Raw genomic sequence first — 16,849 nt, 5'->3', positions numbered from 1 at the left:
GACGACGATGATGACGAAGAGAAGGAAGAAGAAGCAGGAATAGGAGGAAAAGTTGGCAGGAGGAAGAGAGAGCGAGGGTTCTACTTAGGGGTTATACCAACATAGCGAGTCCTCGTGTAAATTGTAGGCCTCTCGAGTCGTATAAGTGCACCGCATGCCGTATATATTTTGTCGGCGCTCATATAAGTTAATTTTCAATCTATATGCGGGTCCTCTCCCTCTCTCTTTCTCTCTCTCTCTCTCTCTCGGATGGCGCGCGGCGACTCATCAACGAAATGAAGAAATTGAGACTCTCGTTAATATTTAATGAGCAGGCGCTCGCGCGCGCGAGCGCGGATATACAATGGCCGTCGGTCCCCCGGGCCCCGACGGGCCCCGAAATATCACCTCCCCGCATTTACATGCGCACACTCGCGTGGACTCGACTCGCAAGAGAGTCGGACGAAGTAAGAAGTTTCGGGCCGTGTATTCGTGTGTATTTTCTCCGGCGAGGAGAGGACCCTCTCTTGCGGGGCCGCGCGGCAGGTGCGCGCGGAGGCCCGTTTCTCCTTTTTTTGGCACGAAATATAAGCGATTGGCGTCCGTGTCTTCCGATTCTCCGCCGATCCGCCTTTGGCTTTGTTCGAAATGAGTATCTCGTTGTGTTTCCTTCTCGTTGACGGCAGAGATAACTCGCACGGTCGATGCATTCGGCAGGAATCGCGCGGATAAATATTATAAATATTTCCCTTGTACTTTAATAAAATAAATATACTGTTATTTTGTTAAAATACATGGGGGAATTTTTTAAATATTTTAATGTTTTAATATTTTATTTACTTTTCGAAATGTTCTAAAGATGTAATATAATTTTAGATTATGCAATCATATTTTCGAATTGAAAGATTCAACCATCAAATCAAGATATCAAAAATTATATTTTCTGTATATTTATTCTTACATTTAACAAATTGCATGATCGATTAATCATTTACAAGCATTTGTCAGCTTTCATTTAACCTTGTTCATTTAACCTGGCTGAAAGTAACAGGTTGTCACAAAATTCGCAGACTGTCAGGAGACAGGCACATGACCAATCGAATTTTACGTTAATTAGCTAAGCATCGTTAAGTCACACGCAAGATCGTTCAGATGTTACGAATAATGAAAGATGCAACGAAAAATATCCAAATAATATCGGCAAAGAAATGTTTTGATTGAATTAGATATGTATCTAAGAAAATTTTAATATTTTCAAAACATTTCTTTTACAAATTTTGAACTAAAAAAAAATATTTAAAAAATGTTAACTTTCTTTAAATTAATTTTACAAAATCTTCCAAATCAAAAATGATGCAAATTGAAAGTTATTTCTAAAGGAAATATAAAATTCTTTTTAGACGAAACCGAATATCCGAATTAGATGTCAACTTTCAGCAAATTATTCGCGTCCCAATTTTCTAGGATTTTGAAACTAGTGTTAAACTACTGAAAATGATCCGATGACAAAAAATGTCGCACCCGGAGGGAAGCATCGTGTTGCTGCTCGATAAAAACTACGCCGATAAAAAACACGTCTCCTGGATGAAGGACGATTGGGAGGAACTATGCGGCGGTCATCGAAAGGTACCCGAGTGGCTCAAAAAGTGGACCAATTTTCGGTAATTTGTACACGATGGCTCGTTGGATGTGCACGCAGGATAGCCCGTTGGTCAGGAAAGGCATCCCTCCGGTTTCTCCTCAACCCTTTCCTCTCGTCAACGAGAGATTGGCGAGCGTACAAACGTACAAACGTTCGAAGGAGAAGTGCAAGAAGAAAGAAGGATTGTCTCGGGAAGAAGACGAAGGACAGGACGCGAAGGGGAGGATCGCGCGAGTCTATTTTTGAGGGAAGAGGAAGGCTTTGAACGAGCCTGGTCGATAGTCTTTTGTTCTGTCAAATGTCAAACGCGCCTGCTCCACGAGGGACTGAGGAGAGAAAGAGAAAGGTAAAGGGAGATAAGTGCACAAGAGACGAGACTAGAGAAGTTTTTATTGGGGTGGTTGCGAAAGCGGTAAGACCGGCAGACGCGTTCATCTTGAGCTGGTATATACAGGGTGTTTGGCTAAACGAGAGTGCAAGTGAGAGAAAATAATCGTTCGGAAGGAACTTGGAACTCTTTCAGAAAAATTTTCAATTATGAACTTCGAGATTAATAAAATTAAAAATATCAAAGATTCTCATCTCATCAAAAAATCACAGGTAACGATTTAGCGGGATTTTATCGAAAAGCTCGCGTTAATTACGGTTAACATCGCACACGCAAAAAAAAAATACATTCAAGTGTACCTCGTATAATAAGAACTAGTTATCTGTTGAGCGCCAGTTGAAATCGCAGAAGAAGGATATTTCCTTTTTTCCGCTTTTCGTTTTTCCATTCGCTAACGATAAGACCGCTAGACGCAGCAGATGGCCGCCGAGAGGGTGACAGAAGCACGCGTTACCAATGTATGTCGGTGCGCAAGAAAATGTCGGTACCTTCTTGTTTTGGTGCCGCGACCGCTGGACCCACCAGCGGAGGCCCTCTGATGCCGCGGCAACGCGGACATGTTCCTTTTGCTCATAAAGTCGGGAAAAAGTTGGGCGCGTTGACCCGGCGATCGCCGTTACGTTCAGCGGCCTCTTGCTCTCCCAGAATGATCGATGCAAGACAAGATCCAGTCGCGATGATTCGACAGTCGAATTACTCAAATTTTTTATCGGCGTTTCGAATCATCAATTTTGAAAGATTTACCGAGTTTAAACAGAATTATAGATTCGTTGTTATAAAATAATACGGTTATAAAATTAAAAAAAAAATAGAGAAAGAGAGAGATTTGGTGTCATCTGAATATTTCGCAGCGAAAAGATTGACAATTTTTGATGATTGAATAATAGAATGTAACGACCAACGTGATAGCTCGATGATTATTATTATATGCATTGAAGAGGAAGCACGGCAGAGATTTAATGGATATTCGTAACGAATATTTTATGTACATATGCGTAATATGCCTGCGTCGGAGCACTCGCTATGAATATGCATAGCACTTTACGTTCTTGTAATTCGCGGCCTCCTCGCAGAGCATGCTTAATGGACGTTCATGGAGGATCTATTCCGACAAGATCTATTCCGACCCGTCGAAGGGATGGGCAACGTCATTCCATCCTGTTTCTTTGCCTTTCAAAGTGCAAAAGAGAATATTTTTTTTCTTTTTTTACATTTGATCTTCTTTTTTCTCTCTCTTTCTGCTTCGGAATACAAATTATCGTCCAACTACTTATAATTCAAATCGCCATTTTATTTCGATGATTAATTAGGAGCGCGGTTTACATTTAAATATCGATGTACGAAATGCGTCATTATTGCTGCCTCGCTTGTTAACATAACGATGGAATTGATCTTTTATTAATAAAAATTTAATTGGAAATCCTACAAAATATATCATATACGATACGATAAAAGTTATTAAATGTTACAAGTAAATCTAGTATCATTTATTAAAATCATTTTAATAAATCATTTTTAAAATCATTTTAATATTTTTTTTATTAATTTCAAAACTTTAGAAAAAGTAATATTTTTTTCACTATCAAATATAAATCCGTTTAGATAAAAGCGTGATCTATTATTTACCAATATATTTAAAAGTTAATTTATTAAATTTTTTCTAATTATTTGTAATCCAAAAAGCTACTGTAACGTAATCATATAGACTGCTGTTGATGCGATAGTCGAAAAAAAAAGAAAGAATAATTTTCTTTACAACGTAGAATCTTAGACACCCTCTTTCAATTCCTAAACTATCAAACATGAATGAATAAAATTAAAATTTACTAGTTTGCATTAAGAGAGTATACTATTCGATAGAAGTATACCATTTATTTTTTTATAGAGAAAGAGAAGGAGAGAGAAGGAGCCTTCTGAAGGGACAATCGTGGCAGATGCTGTTGCATATAGGGAACAGAAAAGGAACGAAAGATGGCCGCGGCTACCCGGCATTGTCTACCAGAGACTTCGTTGTAAATAATGCCTCTCCATGGCGGCGAACCAGAAGGTCGGAGAGTTGGCAAAGTGTACGGTCTGGTTGGCCCCTCGCCATCTCACTCTCTTCCTTTTCCTCCCTCTCACCCTGCGCATCTTTCTTCTGTCTCTCCTCGTGTGCCTCTTTCCTTCGCGCGGTCTCCTCTCTTCCCTCTTACCCCATCCCTATCTCTCTCTCTGCAGAACCTGTCGCGCATAAACTGATTCGATCCCGATGTCTCCTCGCGCGAGATTCCCATTGGCCACCGTATAGTCACGCCGCTCGCTTTGTTTGCTTTGTCGCTCGCCTTTCTTCCCCGTTTCCCTCTTCTCTACGCCCTACAGGACCAAGATAACCCTTTTTCTCCGGGTTCCCCAGAGATCCCAAATATTCACTAAAGTTACGTGATCGAACGGTTTCGTCGGCCGTGTAAATCCTCGTCGAGAGAATTGTCGTGAAAGAACAGAGCTTCTTGGTCCTTTAACGAATCACTTCAGGGATATACTTCCGAAATAGCAACGGCTATTGAATCGATCTCTTTATCGAAGGATATCAGCGCGATAATAATCGAGGAAACTCTGAACGTATCATTTTAAAAACTTTATCAATTTGTCACTTGTTAATAATATTTCCGACAAGAGAAATATATTATATTGAATCATCATATAATATCAATTTTTATACATTAAATTTGTCGGAAATAAAAATTCACATTATACTTAAACAAATTCGTTGTCAGAGCAATGTTAATATTCCAGCTGTTCATGAGAGCTTACGATTTGTATATAATTTTTCGAGGATCAAACAACATTGGCTAATGTTATAAATAATTATAAAATATATGGTAGATATAAATATTTATCGTTTTTATATTATTGATTTTTAATGATATATTTAACGCGGTATTTGATAAATTCACTAAAATTAATTATTAATTATATGTGAGTAATTGTAAATTTTTCAGATATTAAAGCGATTCAAGATTTAAAATTAATTCCTTCAATAGAAAGTCTCACGATATAATTTATAAATTTTTGCACAAGATTTTCGATGAGCATATGACGTATTTTAATGTTTTGTAAAGCAACCGCATATTTCTGACGCGTCGAGTTGCTTGACAAAAGTGCTACTATAAATGGTTGTCTGCAATTTTTATTCCGTTATTACATCGTCGAGATCCTGAAATCTGGCGGATTTTCGAAGATCCCACCCTATACATGCTCCTATCTGCGATGGATAGGGATGGGGTGGGCGATGGTTCGTTCGCCAGTGCGAGTTCACGTTTCGCGGTCTTTTTTCTCGGATTATCCAACCGGCGCATCGCTTATTCGTGTATCGACCTTTTTCGTCTTTTTGGCCCTTTTCTCCCGCGCAGGGAGGATTCTTTGTTTGCACCGAGTTTCTCTCCAGGAAGAGACCGGCGAGCGAACCGGTGAACGGGGGAGAGAAGATAGTGGCCATTGTGGCACGATCTGCACAAAAGTCGCTATAGCGATGGAATTCAAAGGAGCTGAAGAATGGCGGCCATGCAAATTGAAGCTTTTTTTTTTCTTTCCTCCTCTCGCTGGCGAGTACAATATTCATGAACTTTTCACGAAGAATGGACCACGTTGTCTTTAATAGAAATGGAAACGTTCAAAACTATGAAACATCTCGGATTTCTCTTGTAAAGAGTTAAAAATGTTTGATACTTTGGATTTTAATGTTTCGGAAGCTAAAGAGAGACAGAGAGATTCTTGTCATTTTAAACTTTTAAAACCTCGAATTTAAAAAAAAAATTAATTTTTAATTTATCAAAGAAGAAGTCTCAGATTTTTAAATCTTCATTTCACTTAACAACGATTATAGAAATGCGAAATATTATAAAATAAACATAATTTCGACGCGTAAAATAATGTAGATAAAGAAAAAAAAATATTTATTAAAAAATATATCTTCTTTTTATTTTTTTTATTTTTTGCAAATTCTGGCTCGGCTGATTTCGATTCTTGAAAGATGCGTTCTATCGGCGGGTTCGTGTCGCTAGGGAGAAATTTCGTGAATGGAACCTCCTAGGAGGCACCATTTATTCCGGAGTTAATTCGCTATCGTGCCTGTCGAACGCTGCCTGACAGTGGTCGGGAGATTTACTCCCGATCGGTTGATAACCAGCAGTGGTCATGTCTGCTGTGTCTACAGGGTGTTTTTCAAGCAACGCTCCACTGGTACGAGTGTATAGCCTCCGGTGACTCGGCCACTAAACGAACATGGATAAATATCCCGCATTTTTCCATCCGCCGTTTATTAACGCGCTTCGTGAAAGTAAAACAGCGGAATGCACGATTGTGACACCAATAAATGTCAGTGTCCGTCAGCGCGTTAAAGATTTATATCGGTAGGATTGTAATAGAAAATTACACGTCGACAAGATTAAATGAATCTTGCGTGCATAAAAATATAATGAATTACAGAATTGTGAAATGTATTTTTGTATTAAAGATGTAATGGTATCAAGGCTGAAGGATTCATCATCATAAAATTAATCATAACTGAAGAAAGATTTAATATGTTTCATAATCAAAAAGAACTTCAAGTTTTAAATTAATTTAAACTGCAAAGTTATAAAATTTTAGACATCTTAAAATCTAAACAAATCAAAGAGGTAAAAGTTAATAAATTTTTTCTAACAATAGAAAAATAATTTAAAAATTTTAGAGATAAAGATATTTAAATTAATTTTCATGAAAATTAAAACACATGAAAATATCAAAAATTTATAAGGTAGTCTTTAAAAAATTAAAAGCTTGCATTTTTTTCTTCAGTTAATCCACAAAATTATTTTTTTGTTTGAATTATTTAATTCTGCCACAACTGGATTAACAGATTATATCAGAGTTTTTGATTGATTCTTCGCACAATTAAAATCCTATATCGCTCGATAACCTGTTGACAGGCGTATCTCGTAGATCAATAACTTATTGATTCCTTAATCCGTGCGAAGACGAGTCAGTTCATTTCCTATACGCGAGTTCGACTTCTCTCTCTCTCTCTCTTTTATTATTTTTTTTCTCTTCGAGTAGTTTAACGAAGCATTTATACGCGGGAGAGCGGTAGGTCATCGACGAGGAGCTATTCATCACTAATTTCATCTCGCCTTCCGGCCGGCTTCTTTCGTCGTGGGCGCGATTTGTTCCAAAGTGGCGTTTTAGGCCCCTCGTGGCGAGCGGGCTCTGAGAAGTTCGGCTCTTTAACGCGCTATAACTCAATCCGATGATGAGCTATGGGACACGCCCCGACCCCGCGCCTTTTCCCATAACTTCGTGACTTTTCTCGAGAGGAGGGAATCGAAGAACGGCGGCGGCCGAACGATAAATTAAACCACCTGCGCGAGCTTCTTCTCCCGGTATCGATCCTTTGGATTATTCATTATCAGTGTTATTTAAATTTTAAATCATTTTTATATATTGCAAAATTATAATTGCATTGAAAGGAAAAAATAGATGTAAATTTTAAATTTAAAAAAAAAAAAAGAAAAGAAAGAGAAACTTATATTTGCAACTCATGTTTTACTGATTGAACTTATTTCAAAATATTGCACAAATATAATTAATATATATTTAATACATATATTAATTAATACATGTAATAAATAAATATTTAAATATGAATCTTATCATCAAAATGAAGGGATCGGATTTAAGACATTCAGATATATTTTCCTATCAATTAAAATTCTACCGAAACAGTCAACTCTGTTAACTGTTACGCGATCTAGAACCTGTCGTTTTTCTCCTCGTAATCTCGTTCCCTAAATACACACGGGCGCGTATAAAGTATCGCTTCCACGTAGTAACCTCTTGCGTTCCTTAACCTTCGCCCTTCCTTGCCCATCCGAAGGCGAAGGTTTCGCGAGGGGTCAAGGGAGAGAGTTTACGTCGGCGCTGGTCGTGATATATACTCGTCGGATGGGCATCGGCTCGAGAGGGAGAGGAGGGAAAGGGAGAAGGTAAAAAGGGCGCAGTCCAGTCCCCCCCCCCCACCCTCGTACGGGCGTAGGTTTGTTTTAACAAGGCATTTAAAGCGTACTCGGTAAACATTCGACGAGAAATATTGGTTGTTTATGGCACGGTGATTTATCACCTCGCGCTTGGACGAGCTCGGCGAATGGGATGGGAGTGAAAATAAGTTCAGGTATGGTTCTCTCATTTGGCGGTAGGAAGAGAGAAGCGAGAGAAGGTGGTGGAGTGGGCGAGGGACTCCGAGGGCGGATGTGTTCACGTTTTAGCGCCGCTTAGAAGGATGATGTGCGTTTGGATGCGCGCATTTGTTTCGCGATGCACGCGAATAAATTTCACCGAGGATCCTAGTAATTGTCCATTCATCTATTTCTTCCATCTTTTCTTATAGACATGTATAAAAAAAAACATTTAAATATTTGTGTCTGATGAAATAATAAAATTTCAGTCAAGTATTAAAGCTCCCAGTCAATGAAAAAGTCTTGAAAATTCGTCAATTCATTGACATGAAAAATTGACGAGTATAAATTAATTTAAATAAAGTTTCTAAACAAATTTAAATATTTAAAGTAGTAGTAAAGCACAGAATAAAATTGCTCTCGCGGGATTCATAAAATTCTTTCGCAACTAATATATATGTTATATCATTGCAATGCAAACTCAACAAAGCATACATCGATAAAAGACTCGCCAATTAAATTTCCGTTCCCTCCAAAAATAAAAGAAATTGTTCCTCTCTGTGATCCCTTTCATTCCCAAGATCTTCCTCCGTCTCACGCCCATATTCCTCTCGTTAACTCTTGAAACCTTATTAAGAGGTTCGCATTGTAATGCCAAAGTAAAATATTACAAAACGATTCCGATTCTAGGAAGGGACACGAGGAAGCATTTGAGAGACGTCCGAAAAATTCGACGAGCTATTAAGTGGAATCCTTCATCGCTACCGTGGAAGATGATAATCTCAGGTGGCTACCGTCTGATCCCGATGACGATCGCGGGATAAATCCGACTTCGTGGTCAGCCAAAGTTCGCTCTAGGAGGTCCTGCGAGCTCTTGACACTATTGAACCGCGCATGGACAATGGTGGGTCCCGCAGAAGAATGTCGCGGGATCGTTAGAGGCAAGGATGTTTTCGAAATGAGGCAAACTCTTTTACCGCGACCATTCTTAATCTTCATTAGTTCATTTGAGATTTGCATACCGAGGCTCGGCCGTTTATCTGATCGAAGGAAGACGCTGAGGGCGAGGACGAGCCTTGTCGCCGAGTTATTCTATAAAGGCTCCTGAGAGATATTTAGATTCTAAAATTTTTAAAAGACAAGAGATCGAGAAAATAAAGAAAATTTTAAATCATATAAATTTTAAATTTTCAAAATTTTAAATATTTCATTTCAGATTTCGAAAAAGATTCAAAAAGTATTGAATATCAAAATCTTAAAAACTCAAAACTTTACAAAAATTTATTTAAAATAAAAAGGTCTTTTTCCCAAAATTTTACGGTTTGTAAAAATTTATATGTATCTTGAAAGAAAAAAAAATAAAGCATAATAAGGAGGCTTTATTGACAAATTAATTCGATAAATTTATGTTGGATTATTTTAGATTTATCTATCTAATGATTATGGAATTCTGGCGAATAAATTCAAATATGCTGAAGAATGAAGAATGTTACGCAAACGATCGTAAAATGATTTTTTTTTCCCGATCCGTCGCGGGTCGACGTACCCTCGGTGAAAGTTCTGCATACAGTCCCCGGTTATTAGGCCCACCCAATCGGTACTTAATCGTGACCTAACCACCAGCGCGCAGCGTGGAACGAAGGGAGGAGGAGGAGGGAGGGGGGCAAGAAGGTCAAGCTTAGCCCTGAGACGCGGCCACGGCAAAGCTCACCTTATCGCACTCCTTCGAGCCCGGGTGGCCTACTCGGCCACTTAATTGCAGGCCCATATCACGATCCAATATGGCCGCCCACTGCGAGTATTAGACCCCGTAGCGGACGTCAATGTCCGCTTTATGTAAGAAATACGGTATCATGCATCGCGCCCAGCATACAGACAGCCAAGGACATCATCACCATGCATCAATAATGGTTGCATTTACGTCGTGCAACAATAAAGTGTTTGATATTTCGTCGATATTTTGAAGAAATTACATTTATCTATAAGATTTCGCGACTGAAAATTAGAAGAATGACAAAGATTAAATTTTAAGAGATGCATCTATAAAGAAAGAGAGGAAGAGAGAGAGAGAATAAAATTCTGAAGATCTAATTAATTTTCTGCTCCTGAAAATAATACTTGAGAATCTACATTCCATTCGAAGCAAAGAGATCAAGGGTAAGAAATTTTCTGTCTTTAGTCAAGAGCGAGAAGTGACTCTCCGAGCATAAAAATTTGCAAATATTTCGCGCGAGAATCCGCCGGAAACTGGTTCGCAGGATAAGTATCTCGGGCAAATGTAGGCGAGATATCGCGAAAATAATTAATCACGGCGCCGATAAGGACCGTCGATGGCTGACAGGTGCGGATTGGTTTCACGAGGCGTGTCATATCCCTCGATGTTCGGGAGGAAATGGTTACGCCAGACCGCTGGACCGGGATGCCATCCGGAATATGTGAGACTAATGGTTCGGCAGCCAAAGTGAAAAAGGACGAAAGGAGGACCGAGAATCGGCGTTACCTATCTGGAAAACTGACGGGTCACACGTACACGTGATCGACACTAGGATCGGTGGCAAGATTCTTTTCTTTCTTTCTCTCTCTCTCTCTCTCTCTTTTTCTCTTTCTTTCAGAAGTGGATTGAGACACCGCGCGGCCAACTCTGATCCTTGATAGGCCGATGGTAAAATGAACATTGGTGCACCATGAGTTGACCGCGAGATAAACATCATTTTTCAACATGTTACACGATGAAGAGACCGCATGATAAATGAACGCGTCAGGACCGTCGCGATTTTCCACGGCGTGAACTTGAATGAATGGACCGGCACGCTGATTGTATTGGTGAAATAGATGCAAGATAACGCAATCGATATGTACCAGAAGCAAGGATATAGAAGTTGGCGTAGCTAAACGATTCGAAGATATGAAGATGAATTTAGAATGTTAAATAATTGTAAATTCTAATTTTAAGAATCTAAAATTAAGTTTCAAAAGGCTAAAAAAACTTTATTTTCTGTTGAAAATTTAAGTAACTATCGTTTACAAGAGAAAATTGAATACTATTATTATATATTTTTATTATATTAAAATAAAATTGTAAAGTTTAAATTGTACGCATTGATTCATGTAAAATAATATTTAAAAATGTATGCTGTATTACTCGAAAATTGGATAAAATAAAAGCGTGAGAGAAGCGATCAAATTATTCAAAAATATTGTATCTTTTCAAAATCAGTTGAGCGAATTATTGCAATTATTAATTTTTTTTTTGTTAATTTTCCAAGTATCGTTAAAATTTTTTTAAACAATGAAATTAATTATCAGTGTCACATATTACACTTTACTTTTTTCCTTAAGTTTCCTTTCGATATATTTGCCGAGCAAATGGAATTTTTACCAATACTTTCAAAACGAATGTAAAATATCCCTTTTATTATTTTCAAAGTACTTTAAAATGATATAATAATCTAAATAATATCTAATAAAAAAATATCAGAGGACTTATCTGACCGTCTCTTCTCTAATTTTCGCTCCGTTTCTCTTTTCCTCAAACAAAGTAGAGGATTGACAACACAAATGGCAATTGACAGCACAATGAGAATTGGATATCATTTCAAATAATTCACAGACAATCGGCACAACCACTACCACCATCCTGAAGACGTTTACCCTCGCACGCGTCGCCGAGAACGTCCGAAGCGAGAAGAAGAGAGACAGCGCGAAAAGGCCGGGCGAAGGAAGGCAGAGAGGATCGCAGGTGCAATTTCGCGCGAATGCAGCACGCATGTCGGATAGCCGTGAGGGGCGATCAAGGAGAACGCACCCTGGAGGACTGGACGACGAGAACAAACTAGCCTCCGAGCATCGATAGTGGCCGTGTTTCCGTTCGCTTCCTCTCCGCGGAACCCGAGGAGAGAAGTCGCCCGGTTATGGCTACGCCTGCTACGCCAGAAGAGGCGGTTAACGAGTCTAATTAGCGACGAAAACGAAAACGAGTTTGACCCTTTTTTCTCTCTTACTCCATTCCTCCTCTTCGTCCGTCGCTGTCTCTCTCTCTCCTTCTCTCTTTCTCTTTCCCTCGCTCGCTCGATCCCCTCCGTGCGTACGTCCTTGTCCGTCGATTCTGTCTCATCTCTTTCTTCGTCTCCACGTTCGTCTCTATATTTCCTTCCTTCTCCAATTAAATATCCTAGAATTTAAAAATGAAAAAGTCGAAGGGAACGCGAAAATAGAGATTCAATGATCGAGGAAGTTGATTGAGATCTCTATTGAATCAAATCGCGCAAGCATTCAACATCTTTAAAATATTTCCAGATTTAAAAGGCTAAAATTCTAATGACGTCTCTACCTTCGAGAATCGAGGAGGTTAAAGATTGGAATATGCAAAGGCTTAACAATTTAAAACGACAGAGGATTCAGAATTTCGAAAAGAAATTCCAGAATCTGATTATCCAAGAAAAATGCAAAAATATGAAAAAATTCCGCGTATTCGAAGACAGAGAAAATGAAGAATACATGAATCTCTTCAGGTATCGTCTCCCGCATCTTTTTCTCATCGCACGTCGAGTCGTCTCTCCTCGTCTCAGCAGAAGGACGGATCTCTGAGCGACTCGAATCCTACGGCATCTTTTTCGCTCGCGACAGAAGTGGGGAGGAAATGAGGTCAGTGGGACGCAACGAGGTAGGTCGGCTAACGAGGCTTTAATTTGCGTGCTCGCCAGAGTCTCCCAAAACGCGTAGCTGAGAAGAAAGTTAAACAGAAGGAGAGAGAGAAGAGGGAAGGATAGAGGGAAGAAGGAAAGAGAGACAGGATGAACAGGGGTTCGAAGCGAAAGGGGGAGAGCAGAGCGCTATCATCGTCGACACACGAGAGCGAGAGTAAGGACGCGCGGAAGGAGACGAGAATGGCCATTAATTAAGACGAGGATAACGACCCCGGGATTCGTTAGTATATCCGTGGGCGGTTTCCTAAGACATTCCGTTCGCTGGGTACACTTCAGGGACTGAACCGCTTTCCGTATATCTCGCTCCTTCCTCCTCCTTACTCTTTCATCGTGCCGAGGGAGATTTTTAATTCGACGACAGACTTACCATGCTTCCATCCACCTCGAAATAGAGTCATATATCTAACGGTAGTCTTTGCGTTTTATTACGCTATAAATTCGAAACCATCAATGAAAGAAAGCGAAAGAGATTTCCATTCCCTATTAATGAATAAATTTGTATCATGATAAAACTCTAGTCTTTTAATATAATTTTTAATAATATTTTTAAATATAATTTTTAATAATATTTTTAAATGTAATTTTTAATAATATTTTTAAATGTAATTTTTAATAATATTTTCAAATGTAATTTTTAATAATATTTTTAAATATAATTTTTAATAATATTTTGAAATGTAGTTTTTAATAATATTTTTAAATGTAATTTTTAATAATATTAAAGATAATTTTTAATAAAAATTACTTTTTAAATTCTAACAATAAATTTAAGAGTTTAAATTCTTATGCATCTCGATTATCGCGTCAATTTGGGAACAAATCGCGAGATTATCTAATAGATTGTATTAAATTTCTCGATTCGACTTCGTGTCTCTTTTGCTGTTCTTTTTTTTTTTACATTCGATGCGATCGGTCACGCGGTTCACGCGGGCTGGACCTGCTAATTCTTTATGATCCTAATCGAGGTCTAACCCCGTGGTATTTTTTAGGCTACCGTATGGCTTGATTGAGCCCCGATGAAAAGCATTCGATTTATACGGAGGATATCTTGATCGGCGACCGGGAAAAGAATGTACCTTCATTAAGGCGGCCCGGACGTACACGGTTTCGCTCTCGGCTTCGGACCAATAATCACATTTTTTCGTAGAAACTTAGGAGACCCGAGGATCGTCTGAAAAAATTTGTTTAATCGCACCGCTACCGCAGAAAGAATATACGAGCCTGGTCACGAAGTTTGCCATGAAAGTTAATTCGTTTCCATCATATAATAAAGTCTAAAGTATATTTCCCAAACATGAAACATAATAAATAAATAAATGTAATGAAAGAAAATTGTTATATAATTTTATGTAAATAATAATTTAACCATTTCTTGTCTTTACGTTGCAATTGCATTACAATCGCGCTACTGTTTTAATCAAACGATATTTCATCACGGCCTTGAATAATCGCATCTTTATAGATAAAGCAGGTCATCGGGTTCACGAAATGACAGACAGCCCGACGGGCGAGTGCACGGATAAGATAAGAAGCGAAATCGAAAAAATTGTATTTTAGAAAAACCGATTGTGCAATTCTTGATGTACTTTAGATCATAATTAATGCGTCACGAAAGTAAATTTTATTGCATTTTGCATCTGGCTGCTGTCAATATTGGAAATATCAGATAGATCAACATGTACACCATCATAATAACGATTCTGCAATTACGATCGCATCAAAAGTTTCATTATAAAAGTTATGCAACAACAGTAATAATAATAGAATAATATGAAAGTTGCATTTACATGTGTATGTGAAGAGAAAAACATATAATTGCGAGCGTATATTCGAATCGCATCAGGCAAGGGGTCACGTGATAGATCATCGCGATGATTGCACTGAGAAAAAAAATCTGGTTGCATTAATTAGAAATATAGTAGATTCAACCAGTATGTTGGAAAATGAACGAATCAGAATTCCTTTAGGAATTACCAGATGAATATGATTAATTTCTTCCTTAAATTTACCTAATTTTCTTGATAATAATACTAAACATACAACAAAAATGACATCACTGTGTCCATGTTTAGTATAACAAGAAGTTTTATAGATTCAACTAGAGAATACTCCTTGTAGTAAACTCTATTAAACATTCTAGTTGTAAGAAATCGAATTTTACCGCGATAACAAGAAATTCTGCTTGATTTGATTAAAATACCTTCAATCAGATACGTCTTGTCGGTACAATCAAACGATTTTTCTCAGTGCGAGCTCAAGATAGAGGGGGACAGCCGAGGCGAGAGAGAGAGATGCAAATATTCGCAAGCTTGCGACGAATATACCACGAACATTGTCGGCTCTGAACGTTCAGGCTGTCGTCGGCCGAGGAGAATTCGCTCCGTTAGTTTCGAGAGTGCCCGTTGTGTCTGGCTAACAAGTCGACCCTCGTGGCCCCTCGAGGGTGGTCGGCCCCCGGGAGGTCCCCCGATCACGCGCCCGGTATCGGCTACTCGGACACGCCCGCGGTCCGTCATCCCATCATCTACGTTCGAGCGGCGCTCGTGCACGACACCGAGCCGAGTTGTGCCAAGCAAGGAGAGGCAAGCGAGGGTAACATCGCATCGCCGAAAGAGCCGAGAGAAACCCGGCCGCGGGTACCCACCGCGGGAGATAGGATAATGTTCCGCTATTTATACGATGCGCGGTCCACTTCCAGGGCTGCCTCCTTCCAGCCACCCATGAAGAGTGGTGGACGGCGAGGACGGGCTGCGTTCGATGCGGTGCTTCGATTGACATGCCATTATAATCGACCATTGTTTCCGTTTATTATTATAGCATGGATTTCGCTAGATTTGATTTGCGTTCACATCGACTGGGAGAATCGAAAAGAGTAAGTTTGACGCGCGACAGACGTCTTCTTGCATCCCCACGATACTCGAGAGAAAAAAGCTGACTCGCGCCTCATGAAAAAAAAGCCACGACGTTTCCCACGCGATTCGTCGAATCGAGGGAGGGTCCACCCTTTCAAAACTGCGAGTGCTTATTGTTTCACAGAACAATAATAGCCCGCTGTTCGCAATAAAAACCTACGTGACAAGTGTGCGAAAACGTGGCAAACGCAAAGAGTCACGAGGAAAAAAGATAAAGGGATAAACAAAGAAACAAAATGAGAATGAGATAGAAAAATAAATTAATTTACGCGGAAAATTTTAATTAATTAATTTTATCGCAGAAAAAAAGCTCAAGATAGGAAGCAGCGACTCGAATACTTTACTACCATTTATGTTGAATATGAGCAAATAGAGAGAGAAATAAGAAAAGGTGAGGAGAAGAATGAAAGAGAGAAGGAGAGAGGAAGGTGAAGAGATGGGGAAAATATGAAAGAAAAAGATGGAGAGGAGACGGATCATGCAGAGGGTGGAGGCGTCGTACAAAGACTGCGCAAAACACACAAACAAGCGTATTACAATAATGGCCGTGCGTGTTGTACAAATACGATATCGGCTTGAAGGGTCCGTCGCGCGGGCACGTGACCCTCTCAAAGGGCTCGTTGCGTAACGAACACCCCCGACGGAGAGGCCCCCCATCGGGGACGCTCGTGTTCCGCGACCAGTTAGCGGGGTTAACTTACAACCCCGCGGCTAACACGCTTGGTCTCGACCCCCGCGAGAGTTGGCTTTTTTTTTCAATTTTTTTTCCTCTCTCCGACGTGCGTTATTGCGACGATTGCTCGACGATAATTCCGTCCGCGTTTTCCACATTTTCGGGGGACAAAAATTTTATAGCACACGATGCGCCATTGTAGCCCGAGCCTTCATTAGAGAAGCGAGTTGGTAAATTTAAGTTGATAATGACGTTGCGACGCGATAATGAAGTTGTACAGAGTGGAATTTAAAATAATTGACCCTATTTGAAATTATTTCACTATTATTATCTTTCCTCCTAGAATGCCAGAAAGATACAA

Source organism: Camponotus floridanus, unplaced genomic scaffold (genome assembly GCF_003227725.1).
Source record: "Camponotus floridanus strain SB8 unplaced genomic scaffold, Cflo_v7.5 scaffold58, whole genome shotgun sequence".
Classification (NCBI taxonomy): Eukaryota; Metazoa; Arthropoda; class Insecta; order Hymenoptera; family Formicidae; genus Camponotus; species Camponotus floridanus.
The sequence above is the reverse complement of the archived record's forward strand: the minus strand, read 5'-3'. Positions refer to the sequence as shown.